The sequence below is a fragment of the Myotis myotis genome, unplaced genomic scaffold, assembly GCF_014108235.1.
Source record: "Myotis myotis isolate mMyoMyo1 unplaced genomic scaffold, mMyoMyo1.p scaffold_m19_p_18, whole genome shotgun sequence".
In the NCBI taxonomy this organism is placed as follows: domain Eukaryota; kingdom Metazoa; phylum Chordata; class Mammalia; order Chiroptera; family Vespertilionidae; genus Myotis; species Myotis myotis.
Window position 1 is genome coordinate 20970600 of NW_023416322.1, and position 12668 is coordinate 20983267.

Genomic DNA, 12668 nt, shown 5'->3' on the forward strand with positions numbered 1-12668 from the left:
AACCTTGTCAGGCTGGCCTTGACAGGTCATACGACAGCAAGAGTCTCAGTTAGGACCCAAGGATCCCTGCTATGGAGTTTCCTTCATACCAGCCTCCTCCTGAGGACAGGAGAAAGAGGTCCCCTGTTTCCTCCCAGGACCTCACAGATCTGGACAGAATGGATTTAGTGGGGGCCAACTCAGGGGCTGAGGGCAGCCAAAAAGGACAAACCTGTTGTCAACTAAATACCCTGAGTCTGCCTTCTGTGACCAGGACTCACTGGAGCTCCCTCCCCACTGACACTCCGCACCTTGTTTTTTCGGGTAGAGGGTTGGCCTGAGCCTCACACTTACCTGAAACACCTGGGGCAGCGATGAGATGACTCGTCAAACAGGCTGAGCCTGAGCAGACAGTGTTTGGGGCTGCGTCATGGCCAAGGGCATCAGTCCCTGTTGGAGAAGAGAGGGAGAGGTCAGTGAGAGCTAGAGGGGAGGCCGAGAGGATAGACAGGCTCACTCTGGCACCAGGTTGTGACCCCAAGACTCTGGAGTGGATGTCCCCAAAAGGGCTTCCTTCTTGACTTCCGCAGCTGCCTTGGTTTCTGAGGTCCCTGGACAAAGAACCCGAGGCCACGTTCTATCTCAGTGCCACTGTCCAGAACCCTCTGCCCAGAGCAGCAGCAGGGCACTGAGCAGGAGTCCCTGCCTGTTCTTGGAAGTGAGGCTCCGTGGGTGAAGAGTTCTGCCTCATGCTTCCCTGGAGAATTCTGACCTGTCTGCTGGTGCGGTGTCCCTGTTGCCTGCACGGATGATACCTTTCTCAATGGCCCTGCATTCCTCTTTCCCATTCTCTCCTTCATTCTCCTCTGGGCCTGTCCACATTCCCGTAAGCTGCACACTCCTTTCCCTTTCTTTGATATCCCGGCACCCCTCAGGCCAGCATAGCCACTGGACCATTGGACGAACAAGTCCAACAACATGACAAGATCATTATGTGACAAGATCATCATTCTGATGTGCTCACGGAGGATGGAGGAGGCAGGATCCAATGGAAACATTTAGAAACCCAGTGTAGACTAATTAGTGGGGGTTCCTTCAAACCAAAAATTTTTTAATATCCTCTCCACATTATTTAGAGGAGTATGAGCCTTACACTGGGAATGGGGTGTGGGAGAAGAAGGACACACTCTGGTGGTGATGCCCCATCCTGCTCACCGACCTAAGCAGGGTAGGTCCCACTGCGTGTGTGTTTGATTGGGGAAGGAACCCAACCATTAACAGGATTGGCAAAGCCGCCTTCTTTGGGGACAGAGCAAGTCAGGAGCAGGGCTCCAGGAGAAGACAGATGGTCACCTACAGAGTTGCTCCATCCCTGCCTTCACCTCCCTTCTAGATCTAGGCTTTAATACTGTCACCAGCCTCTGCCTTGGGTGTACAAGAACTCAGGTTTTCTTTTCTCAAAGATGTTCTCACCCTCATTAAAATGGAAGCCATATGGAGCTGGATGCCAGAGCAGGACTCGCCCTCCCTAAGTTTTGATTGAGTTGTGAGTTTGGGATGGGTCCCTCTTCCTGGGTTATGCGCAGAAGACTGGACATGGGAAGGTCAGAACATCTGTTTCAGGATCCATGAACCCTTCACGGCATTTTGTAAAATACAAATGGGTCAAAAACTTGGTGAGGAAGATTTCCTTCGCAAGAACTGTGGCTGAGCCATGGATCCCTCACTCCAGGCCCCAAGGGAGGAGGGCTGTGGAGCTGGCCTGGGTGGCCATCTTGAGTCCTGTCCAACAGTGCCACCTGGAGGCCTGAGAAGACCCCAGCCGATGAGGCTGGAGGTGACCTCCAGAGGCCCAGGTGCTGGGCAAGTTGTAAGGGACACCTGGGGTAAGGGAACTGCAGAAGAGGGGGGCCCAACAGGGAACCTCAAAAGAGCCCACAAGAACATTCACAAAAGCAAGAGCCATCTTGAAGCATCTCCCTGGTCTCTTGGGATTTCCATTTCAGTTCTGGCATTTAGACCGGCAGCTTGGGGGTGGGGTGTAAGAGGGAGTGTAGATAGCAGGTGGGCATGGCCTTCAACCCAACCTGCTTCCATACTGAAGCAGATCCAAAGTGGAGGAAAGAAGAAGCCTAACGCTGTCAAATTAGGAGTGGATTTTTAAAAAATATATATTTTGCCCTGACTGGTTTGGCTCAGTGGATAGAGCATCGGCCTGCGGACTGAAGGGTCCCGGGTTCGATTCCAGTCAAGGGCATCTACCTTGGTTGCAGGCACATCCCCAGTAGGGGGTGTGCGGGAGGCAGCTGATCCATGCTTCTCTCTCGTCGATGTCTCTAACTCTCTATCCCTCTCCCTTCCTCTCTGTAAAAAAATCAATAAAATATATTTTAAAAAATATATATATTTTTTTATTGATTTCAGAGAGAAAGGGAGAAGGATAGAAACATCAATGATGAGAGAGAATTATTGATTGGCAGCCTCTTGCACGCCCCCTTATGGGGATCAAGCCCGCAACCCAGGCATGTGCCCTTGACCAGAATCAAACCTGGGACCCTTCAGTCTGCAGGCCGATGCTCTATCCACTGAGCCAAACCAGCTAGAGCAGATTAGGAGTGCTTGATTACTACTCATTTTGATATAATTTCTGAGTTGAGATGGCATCTATAACTTGGAGTGCCTATCTATATATATAAAAGCCTAAGCTACCGAACTACTGGTCGCGATGATGCACACTGACCACCAGGGGACAGATGCTCAATGCATAGGATCGGGCTCCCTCCTATCTGAATTGGGTCTGCAGGTATCGGGCTGAAACCGGCTATTTAACATCCCCCAAGGGGTCCCGGATTGTGAGAGGGCACAGGCCAGGCCGAGGGACCCCCATGGATGCACGAATCCATGCACTGGGCCTCTAGTAAGACTATAAGAGTGGATGAAAAAGCAATGAGATTGGCCCAAGTTTTTAACTCAGGGCAGGGGAAGATTTCTCCCAGTAAAGCGATGGCCTGGCCGGCATGGTTCAGTGGTTGAGCGTTGACCTATGAACCAGGAAGTTATAGTCAGATTCCTGGTCAGGGCATATGCCAAGGTTGTGGTCTGGATCCCCAGTGTGGGGCATGCAGGAGGAAGCTGATCAATGATCCTCTTTCATCATTGATGTTTCTCTCTCTCTCTCCCTTTCTCTCTGAAATCAATAAAAATATATTTAAAAAAATAAAAGGATGCTTGAAGAAAACAAATCAAAGTTGCTTTTTGAGGACAAACCATGCAATATGCTTGCTTAACATGCCAGTTACTTATAGAAAAATGATCCACAGAAATGGGAAAACTCTAAGAGAACTGGATCAATATTTTTTTATTTTCTAGATGAAGAAACCAAGCTCAGAGAGCACAGGTGACTTGCTTAATCACACATAGCAAGATAGAGACAGAGTGGGACAGACACTGGGAGTGGAGCCAGGGCCTACCATTAAGGATGCTGCTCTCCTTCCAGAAGGTCTGCACGTATTTCACCAGGAACTAAAGTGTCCCCTAGAGTAGGGTTTCTCAAACTGGCTGATGGTAAGAATCACCTGAGCCATGTGTTAGAAAAACAGAGACTCCAGACTTCCTAAAATAGCATCTCCAGGCAGGGGCCCCAGAATCTGTGCTTATAACAGGGCTGAGCCTTACCATCTGGTCCTTTGGGGAATGGTGCAGGGATAAAGGTCTCTGGGAGGATTTCAGGCTGGAGGCCCAGGGATGGTGGGTGACCTTGCAGAACCTGCAGCCCATAACAAGACTGGCACTGGATTCTGCGTCCTTGGGGTGAACAGGCCAGAAAGTAGCAGGAGAAGGGAAGAGAACCAAAGGGACATGGGACCCTGTGAGGGATGGAGCCAATAAAGAGGTCAGGATGGGACCTTAGAGGCCATTCTTCTAGTGGAGGCTGGGGCACATTAAAAGCCCTGAAAGAATGTGCTGGGAAGTAGGTTTCCCACTCTATGCAGACCGGGGTCTGTGCTCTCTCTGAAGGGTCCCTGCCCTCATTGTCTTCATTGCGCTGAGGCAGAGTCACCTACCTCACTGCCTGGGTAAACGCAGGAAGGAAACGCCAGCCGCAGCTGGCACCAGCACATGTAATTAATGATGGCCGTCCCCTGCTCCATGCCTGGCCCCCTTAGGAGCAGAGGTTAATTGAGTGGGGCATAAGCTCTGGCTGATCTGAATTTCTTCTGATGCAATTAAACCTTCTCCAATCATTTATTAACTCATGAAATTGACACAGCAGGTTAGCAGCCCCGGGAAAGAAAAAGAGTTTATTTTCCTTGTTACCTGTCTTCCTGGACAACAAGCCTCAGGCAAGCCTAGCAGAGGGTATGGGAGGAAGGGGCTCCTTTTACTTTGACTGGATGTATGGCCATTACCAAGCCCCGACCCCCAGGATGAAGGTGTGAGGAGTCAGTGGTCAGATCGCTTCCTTGGTCCCAGATGAGCAACTACAGCATTAAAGATCCCTGTGCAGTTTGAGAAGGGGCCTAAGAGATATGAGGAACTTTTGCAAATCATCAAGGTGGAAAAAAGAGCCTCAGTATAATAATGGGCCATGGGCAGGTGGATTCTAAAAGAGGAAACCCAGAGACTAACAAGAAAATGAAGTGATGCCCAAACTCAATAGTAATCTGAAAAACACAAATTGAAACCAGAAAGAGCTATCACTCCACATAGGTATGACTGGCAAAAATGAAGAAGCTGGATAATGCCAAGTGTTAACACAGATGCGGGAATTTAGAGGCACTGCCAGTTAGGGTATAGCTAGGGCAGCTGTTGAGGGAGAAACCAGGTACTACTTGGTCATATTAAGTTCACACATACCCCCTAAAACAGCAATTCTACTCGTGTGTCTGTCCCCAAAATTCATAAGGGGAAGTCAAAATAAAAAATGGAAGAGGAGATGTTACAAGTGATAAAACAGAAATACAAAGGGTCATAAGAGTATACTATAAACAATTATATCCCAACAAATTGGACAATCTAGGAGAAATGGAGAAATTTATAGAAACATACAACCTACCAAGACTGAATCATGATGAAATACAAAATCTGAATAGATCAGTAAGGAGACTGAATCCATAATTAAAAACCTCCAGCAGCCTGGCCAGCATGGCTCAGTGGTTAAGCGTCAACCTATGAACCAGGAGGTCAGGGTTTGATTCCGGTCAGGGCACATGCCTGAGTTGCGGGCTTGATTCCCCAGTGCAAGGCCTGTAGGAGGCAGCTGATCAATGATTCTCTCTCATCATTGATGTTTCTCTCTCTCTCTCCCACTCCCTTCTTCTCTAAATCAGTAAAAATATATTTTAAAAAACACAAACAAACAAACAGATCCTCCCAACAAAGTCCAGGATCAGATGGCTTCACTGATGAATTCTACCAAACATTCAAAAAAGAATACCAATCCTTCTCAAACTCTTCCAAAAAATAGAGTAGAAGGGAACTCTTCCAAACTCATTTCATGAGGCCAGCATTATCAACCAAAACCAGATAAGGATGCCACAAGATGGATGAGATGAAGCTGATGGGAGCAGATTGATGGTGAACCCCAACAACAATGATCCCATAACAGATGGCCAAAAGGACATCCAAAACAGTGGTTTTCCTATCAGAACTCTGGCATAATCCCAATATCAGAGGCATTGGACGCTGGGAAAGGAGCTGGCGTTGGGCCTTGAACTTGGGCCTTCAGACTACTACCAGCTTCTCCCCCTACCATCTGAGATGATCACTTGGGTGTTTGCTTGCAAGATAAAGCTCAAGTTCAAGGCTCTATGGAGGTCTGTGCCATTTATTAGTTCTGTGACCCTGGACAGGGCTCTTAATTGCTTTTGAGTTTGTGTTCTCATCCTGCAAAATGTGGGTGGTGATATTACTTCATTATTGGATGACTTTACCTTCCTCCTAGGGTGGGTGGGTAGACCAACAAAGATAATGTGACAGTACTTTGTCAACTTAAATCCTTCTGCAAATACGGTATTGAGTTTTCAGTCATTGCAGGACTGGTCTAGGATAGTCTTTGTCTTTCCCTTTTAAGGGACACCTCGAGGCATACTTCCTCCAGGTTGGATAATCAGATGGAGGACTTGAGACCTGTATTGGTCTTCACGGGCTTTGACATGTACAGAGAGGCAATAGGGTCAGTGGAAGAGCAGGCTTCCCTGAGAGGCTTAGGTCAAGGAAGCCCCTCTGAGAGGAGGTAAATGGGCTCTGAATGGTTAAAAAGTGCAGTCTGGGAGTAACAGTCTTATTTAAAACCAGAGGAATATGATTTGGATTTACCAAATATATGAACTGGTGTGTGGATGGTGGGAAGGAGGGAAGATTAGTCACTTTCAAAATGGTTCCCTTTTGTTTCCCTTAGCTGGAGAAGAAGTCTCTGCCTTGACTGGTCAGAGGCTGGAGGACGAGGCGTGGAAGGTCAGGCCTGCCACCAATTACATACATTGAGAGATGTGATCTGTGGGTATTTGACAAAACGACTTTTACAGAGAAAAATCCTGAGAAACACATCACTTTTATTTGCATAGCATTTTATAGCTTACAAAGCCTATAGGTTAATTCATTGTCTTCTAGAAGCTCTGATCTGGAGGATACATGACCAGGAGTTCCCAAGCAGGCACCAGCTTCATCTGGGAGTTTTGTTACCATCCAGACCAATGGAATCAGAAGCTCTGCAGGTGGGAAGCTGTATGGCTAAATGCTCCCACGGGGCTTGGATTTGGGCACTGATCTCAACCAGGCTGACTACCACTGCCTCCCATGGTCTCTCTCCTGGGCCCTGCAGTGGGCTCCTGTCTCCAGTTCTTCTCTGCCCAGTCCCTTCAATCTGCCCCAGACTGAGTTCCCTAAAACACATCTCATCAGGCCCCACCTCTCTCTCCCTCCCTAACTCCCTCAGGGTAAAGGCTGGCACTTGGGGGCGGGGGTGGGGGGCTCTGTAGAGTGAATATTTAGACCTCACTCTTACCACCCCCAACTTCTTGTGCAAAGCCCCTCTGTGAAGTGTTTCCTGATTTCACCCCAGGCCTGTAATAGGTGCTATGTATCTTCTATTACCATTGCTCTCAGGTATGCTGTTATTTGATTATAGACCCAAAAGAATGTAGGTTAGGGGCTGGGTCTTATTCATTTCTGTATGGCACATGTCAGGTCAGGACCAACACATGCTAGTGGCTCTACAGACACCGAATGAATGAATGAATGAATGAATGAATATAGGCTTGCATGCAGGTACCCTGAGCTGTCATTTATGTTCACTTTAGATCAAGCAAGTCTCAAGAACAAATGTGTTTAGGGTGAACACTCCTTGCTCAAAGGCCTAATAGAGCTGCTACATAGCTTACTGCATTTACCACAAATTAAGAGGAGCCTGGGCTAAAGAGATTGCCAGGGAGTTGGAAGACTCTGCTTTGGGTTTGATACCACTTATTTCATGACCACTACATGTTTCTGAAATAATCTCATTTCCAACATTATTAATAATACTGTTTCTAAGTCAAAGGATGTCAAGGTTCGCCTAATGGACGTTATCTAATTCACTCTCCCATATTCCTTGGGAGGTCCCCCTCCCTTTTCCTGGCAGCAGGCCTCATGTGGCCAGTGTGCAGGCAGAGCTGCTGGCAGGGTGCCAGTGTGGGGCACAGGTGCCCTGCTCTCCCATCCAGCCTATCCTCTGCCGGGCCCTGGAGAAAGGGCCCTGGACAGGGACCCTTCACTAACCTGTGCCTGGTACTAGATCTACCTGGGGGGACCTGGGACCTTGGTGCTGTCTCTGTCACCCTCCTGCAGGTGAGAATCTCAGAAGAGCCTAGCTGAGGGTGGGGGGAAGGAGCATCCACTTCAGGTTAAGCTCCTGGGGGTTCTGGGAGCTCCGTGATGTGTGAAGAGGTGGTAAGTAGTGGTTTAGATTAGAAAAACATGACAGCTTTTATTAATCCACCAAATTGGTAGTCAGTTTGTCTCAAGGAAGTGAGGAAATGGCCACAAGCATACATTAGTGAAGTGTAACTAGGTTAAACTTTCTAGAACAGCGATTTTCAACCAGGGTGTTGCAAAAATTTTTTGCTTAATGGACTTAGCCTGGAATAGCCTAGCCAAGGCCTAAGAGCCCAATCTAGTCTCGAGTAAACAATGCCAGTCCAGAAGGGCGAAGCCTAGCCCTGAAGATGGGAGCCCAGAATCGAACAGCTGTAGCCAGACTGGAAGAGCCCGTGCCAGTCCCCAAGTGTGAAGCCTAGCCCCGAGTGATGGAGCCCAGAGTCTGAACAGCTTTAGCTAGCCCCGAAGGGCAGAGCCTATTCCCCAAGAATCAAGTTCAGACCCAAAGCGCAGAACCCAGACAGGAGGAGTGGAAGCCCAATGCCTAGGCCCAGACCTGGCCTGGAAAAGCCCAGGCAAGGCCTAAGAGCCCAATCTAGTCCCAAAGGGCTGACACTAGTTCCGAAGAGCCATGCCTCGCCCCTAATCTAGTCCCGAATAGCCAAAGCCAGTGTCTGCTGCCAGAATTTTTAAAACATGGAATACCTGTCTATTAATTAGGGGCAATGACCTCTTTTTCCATAGATTGTTAATAAAAAAATTACACCAGCCAACACAACAACAGCTGTCCAATGTGAATGAATCAAAATTATACCTTTTTTTTTTTTATCAGATCAGCATAAGATACAACATATTTTTGGCATGCCGCAGAATTTTAATAATTAGTTTTTGTGTGCCAGGAAATGAAATAGCTTGAAAATCGCTTTTGTAGAAAGCTATGTGTCAATATGTACCAGTCTAAAAAAATCAAGGACCCATCACATCCACTTCACATATTTATCCAAAAGAAGTAGTTACCACCGGGCTGGCATGGGTGAACATAGACCTATGAACCAGGAGATCACGGTTCAATTCCCAGTTGGGGCACATGCCTGGGTTGCGGGCTTGATTCCCAGTGTGGAATGTGCAGGAGGCAGCTGATTTATGATTCTCTCTCATCACTGATGTTTCTATCTCTCTCTCTCTCTCTCTCTCCCTCCCTCTCTGAAATCAATGAAAATATATTTTAAAAAAAGAAGTAGTTACGGTTATCTGCAAACTCTAAGTCAATAATATTCACTGCAGCATTACATATGAGTGACAGTCTGGAAGCAATCTAAATGCTTAACGGCAAGGGCAAAATTGAATACATTATGGTACATATAGAATACTATGGAAAAATAGTATTAACATAAATACCGCTGAGGAAGCAGACTACAAAACAGCATTACTAAATGATAGTCTTTAAACATGTTTTGTAAAGAAAACTATATATACATAGAGCCCAGTGGGGGAAAAGCCTGGAATAATCTATAATAATAAAAGCATAATATGCTAATTAGACCGGATGTCCTTCCAGACGGCCTTCCAGACGAAGCCTGGGCTTCAAGGGAAGCCCGGGTCCTGGGTGCCTGCCAGCAGCAGAGGGAATCCCGGGTCCCAGGTGCAGGAGGAAAGGAAGGCCTACTCTTGCATGAATTTCGTGCATCGGGCCTCTAGTTGATTATAAATCTCAGAATATGGACACAGCTCCTCTCCAATGCATCCTTCTGTACCAGTAGGCTTTGTCTCCCACAGGTAGCACCAGTGACATACCTGCGAATGAGCAGCCAACCCAAGCTGTACACTGCCCACGGAGGACCCTATCAGCCTTTCCGACAGGCATGTCTCTCACCTTCACTGTTCAGTTTTATAATAGCATCGGAGAGAAATTCCACACGCACAATACCCAGCTTTATCTGGCTTGGAACAGGTATGCCAGTCAATGACACTGTGGTAGAAATCCTTGCCGATTAGGCTAGTATATTCTAAAATGCTAACAGATTTTTTTGTAAGGGTAGGACTACATGTCATTATTTGTCCATTTTGCTTTTCAATCTTTTCCAGGTTTTTACCTTTAACTCATATACCTTTTACACACTGTGAAGAAATAATTGCTATGAAGAAAACCAAAACCAAACCAGGAGTCTGGCTGGGTGCCTGGGGCGCACAGCCCGCCAGAGGCTCGGCATTCCCAGGTGCACCCAGACGGCAATGCAGAGTGAGCCTTGTGACCCCAGCGGGATGTGCTCTCATCCTGCCAAAGGAAAATCTCAGCTGGAAAACGTGGGTGTGGAGGAGGGAACGTGCTACAGACTTCTCCCGCTCCTGCTTTAGAAACGCCTATATTTATAGCCTGTGCAGTGACCTTTCTAGTTGACAGCAATTTATGGTTTCTTAATTGGTTTTCTTGAAACAGGCAGTGGTTTATGTCCCAGGAGAGGGAGGAGCAAATCCCACCAGAGCCCTGGGTGAGGGTTGGGGGTGGATGGGGGGAGGTTAGGGGTAGGATGGTGGGGGGTGGGGCAGGGAGGTAGCAGGAGAGGTTGGACCTGGTCTCTGCACAGCCTCCCTGACACACTGAATTACCGTGCCTTTCATCGATCTGGTGAATCACAGCAAGGAGATGTTGGAGAGGCTGGCTCCAAATGAGTAACTCTTGATGTTCTATATTTATTTGTCCTCCTGCAGTGATGTCCATGACCAACTTCTAAGGTTGGGTAGCTTTTTTCCCACATTTGGGACCACCTGCCTGGTAGCCAGGCAATGGAAGAGTCAGCTTGCCTGGCAGCATTGAAGGGACAGGGATGGGGAGGATTCAAGTCACTTGTTAAGTCGCTGAAAGAAATAATCACAGGAAGGGGACTGGAGGGAGTGCCCTACACTCCCAGCATCTAGCTTTTGTGCACTGCGATGTGTCTCCATTCTGGGCCTTCTCCTACATAAAAGAAATGAGACACAGCACCTTTTTTCTTTTTCTGGCATATAACAGGAATGCAGCAAAAGGATATTTTTCTCTAATTTTGTGTTTCATGTGTGCAGGTGTTTTTGCCCTTCACAAGATAAGCCCCTCTAGGGACGATGTCACGTCATATTTTCTCTGGACTTGGGTATGTAGGTACAGTTGTCCCCTGAACAACACAGTTTGAACTGCACAGGGCCACTTACTCACACATTGTTTTCAATAAATATATACAGTACTGTAAATGCATTTTCTTTTCCTTATGATTTTCTTAATATAATTTTCTTTTCTATAGCTTACTTTATTCTAAGAATACAGTATATAATGCATATAACATACAAAATATGTGTTAATCCACTGTTTTTATTATTGATAAGGCTTCTGGTCAACAGTAGGTTATTAGGAGTTAAGCATTTGGGGGAGTCACTTGGGGGAGATTTTTTACTGTGTGGGGGATGAGGGTGGCACGTCTAACCTCCATGATGTTCAAGCATCAACTGTATTTAGGACAATCCTGGACACAGAGTGTGAAGGGAAGTGCAGGAGGTTGCGCCAGAGGAATAGCTTTATTGTGCCAGGCACTGCGTTAACAGGAAATTTATTCATCCTCACAGCGGAGTCTATAACACAGACTTGTCTTTCTTTTCAAACCAGGCGAGAGTTTCAGGGATTAAAGTAACCTGCCCAGGTCACTAGGAGGCAGCATAGCTGGGATGTGGACTTAAGCAGCACAGCTTCGAGTCCCCACACTTACCCCTCCACCCCTGCTCTCAAAGAGGAGGCCTGGGCCTCAGCGGGGGAGGGGGGGGGGCGGAATGAGAGAGGAGGGCACGGGGACAAGTGTAGCTGTGGCCAGGCCATTCTTAGAGAGGACAGGAGGTTCTAGAAGACTAAAGGTTCTGGGGGTGTAGGACAAGCTTATCTTCAAATATAACCAACTCTGCCCAACCCGGAACAGCCCAGCCTTCCAGAAATCGTCCAGCCCGGTCACTGCAGGCCAGAGCTCACCTCCAGCTCGTGTGCAGAGGGCAGGCCTCTCGGTGGGCCCAGCGGAGGCAGGAAGCTCATGTGCACGTCTCTTGTAGGGACTTCTGTTCCCAGTGTGTCCCCAAGGGTGAAGATGGCCAGGGTTTGAGCAAACTCCAGAGCCAGGAGGTATACTTAGGGAACTGTCCCTTAGAGCCCCTAGCCTAGCCCACCAGGAAGCACAATTAGGTTTTTATGTGCTCAGTTGGAGAGCATTTGGGAAGTATAGAGGAGTGACCGTCCCACAGTGACGAAGGTTTCACATAGGCTTAGGATCAGTATCAATGTGACCTTGGGCAGCTTTTTAAACCTTTCTGTGTCCTGCTTTCCTTATATATAAAATAAAATGATCTTTTCCTACTTCTTCTGTTGTTTCAATGGAATGTTGGGGGGGGGGCGGTAGAAAACTGGCACAGGGAGGCCTGGATTGCAACCCTGACCCCGTCTCTAACGAGCTGGGTGGTCTCAGATAAGCTTCTAAACTTATTTGCAAAAGGAAGGTATGGACTCAGGACCTCTAAGGATCACTTTGGCCCTCATGTTCTTCATTCTCAACCAGGAGGGCTGCCTGGTGGAGTGGGCCTAAAACTGTGGGTTCTAGAAAGGGGAGGAGACGGCAGTAGCTGCAGAGTCCGTGGGAAGGCAGATGGACACAAGAAACTGTCCAGAACCCTGGCAATGGCCCTTAAGAAGCGGGTCTCCATGAGCAAAGGCCCCTCCCCGCCTTATCAGAACATAAGGAGGCTCTGCCCCACACCTACTTGCACAGCTCCTTCGACAAATGAAAGACATCCAGAGGCAGCCCCCTGACCACATCACCTGGCCT

At 47.8% G+C, this 12668-nt stretch overlaps 1 protein-coding gene across 1 annotated transcript in view; it reads right to left on the reverse strand.

Moving 5' to 3' along the window:
- Nucleotides 1–12668, reverse strand: part of FAM163A (family with sequence similarity 163 member A) — a 44709-nt gene that overhangs the window by 6745 nt on the left and 25296 nt on the right. The window contains exon 2 of the mRNA XM_036344925.1: nucleotides 334–429. The gene's annotated coding sequence lies outside the window, so the exon portion shown is untranslated. The remainder of the gene's footprint in view (nucleotides 1–333; nucleotides 430–12668) is intronic.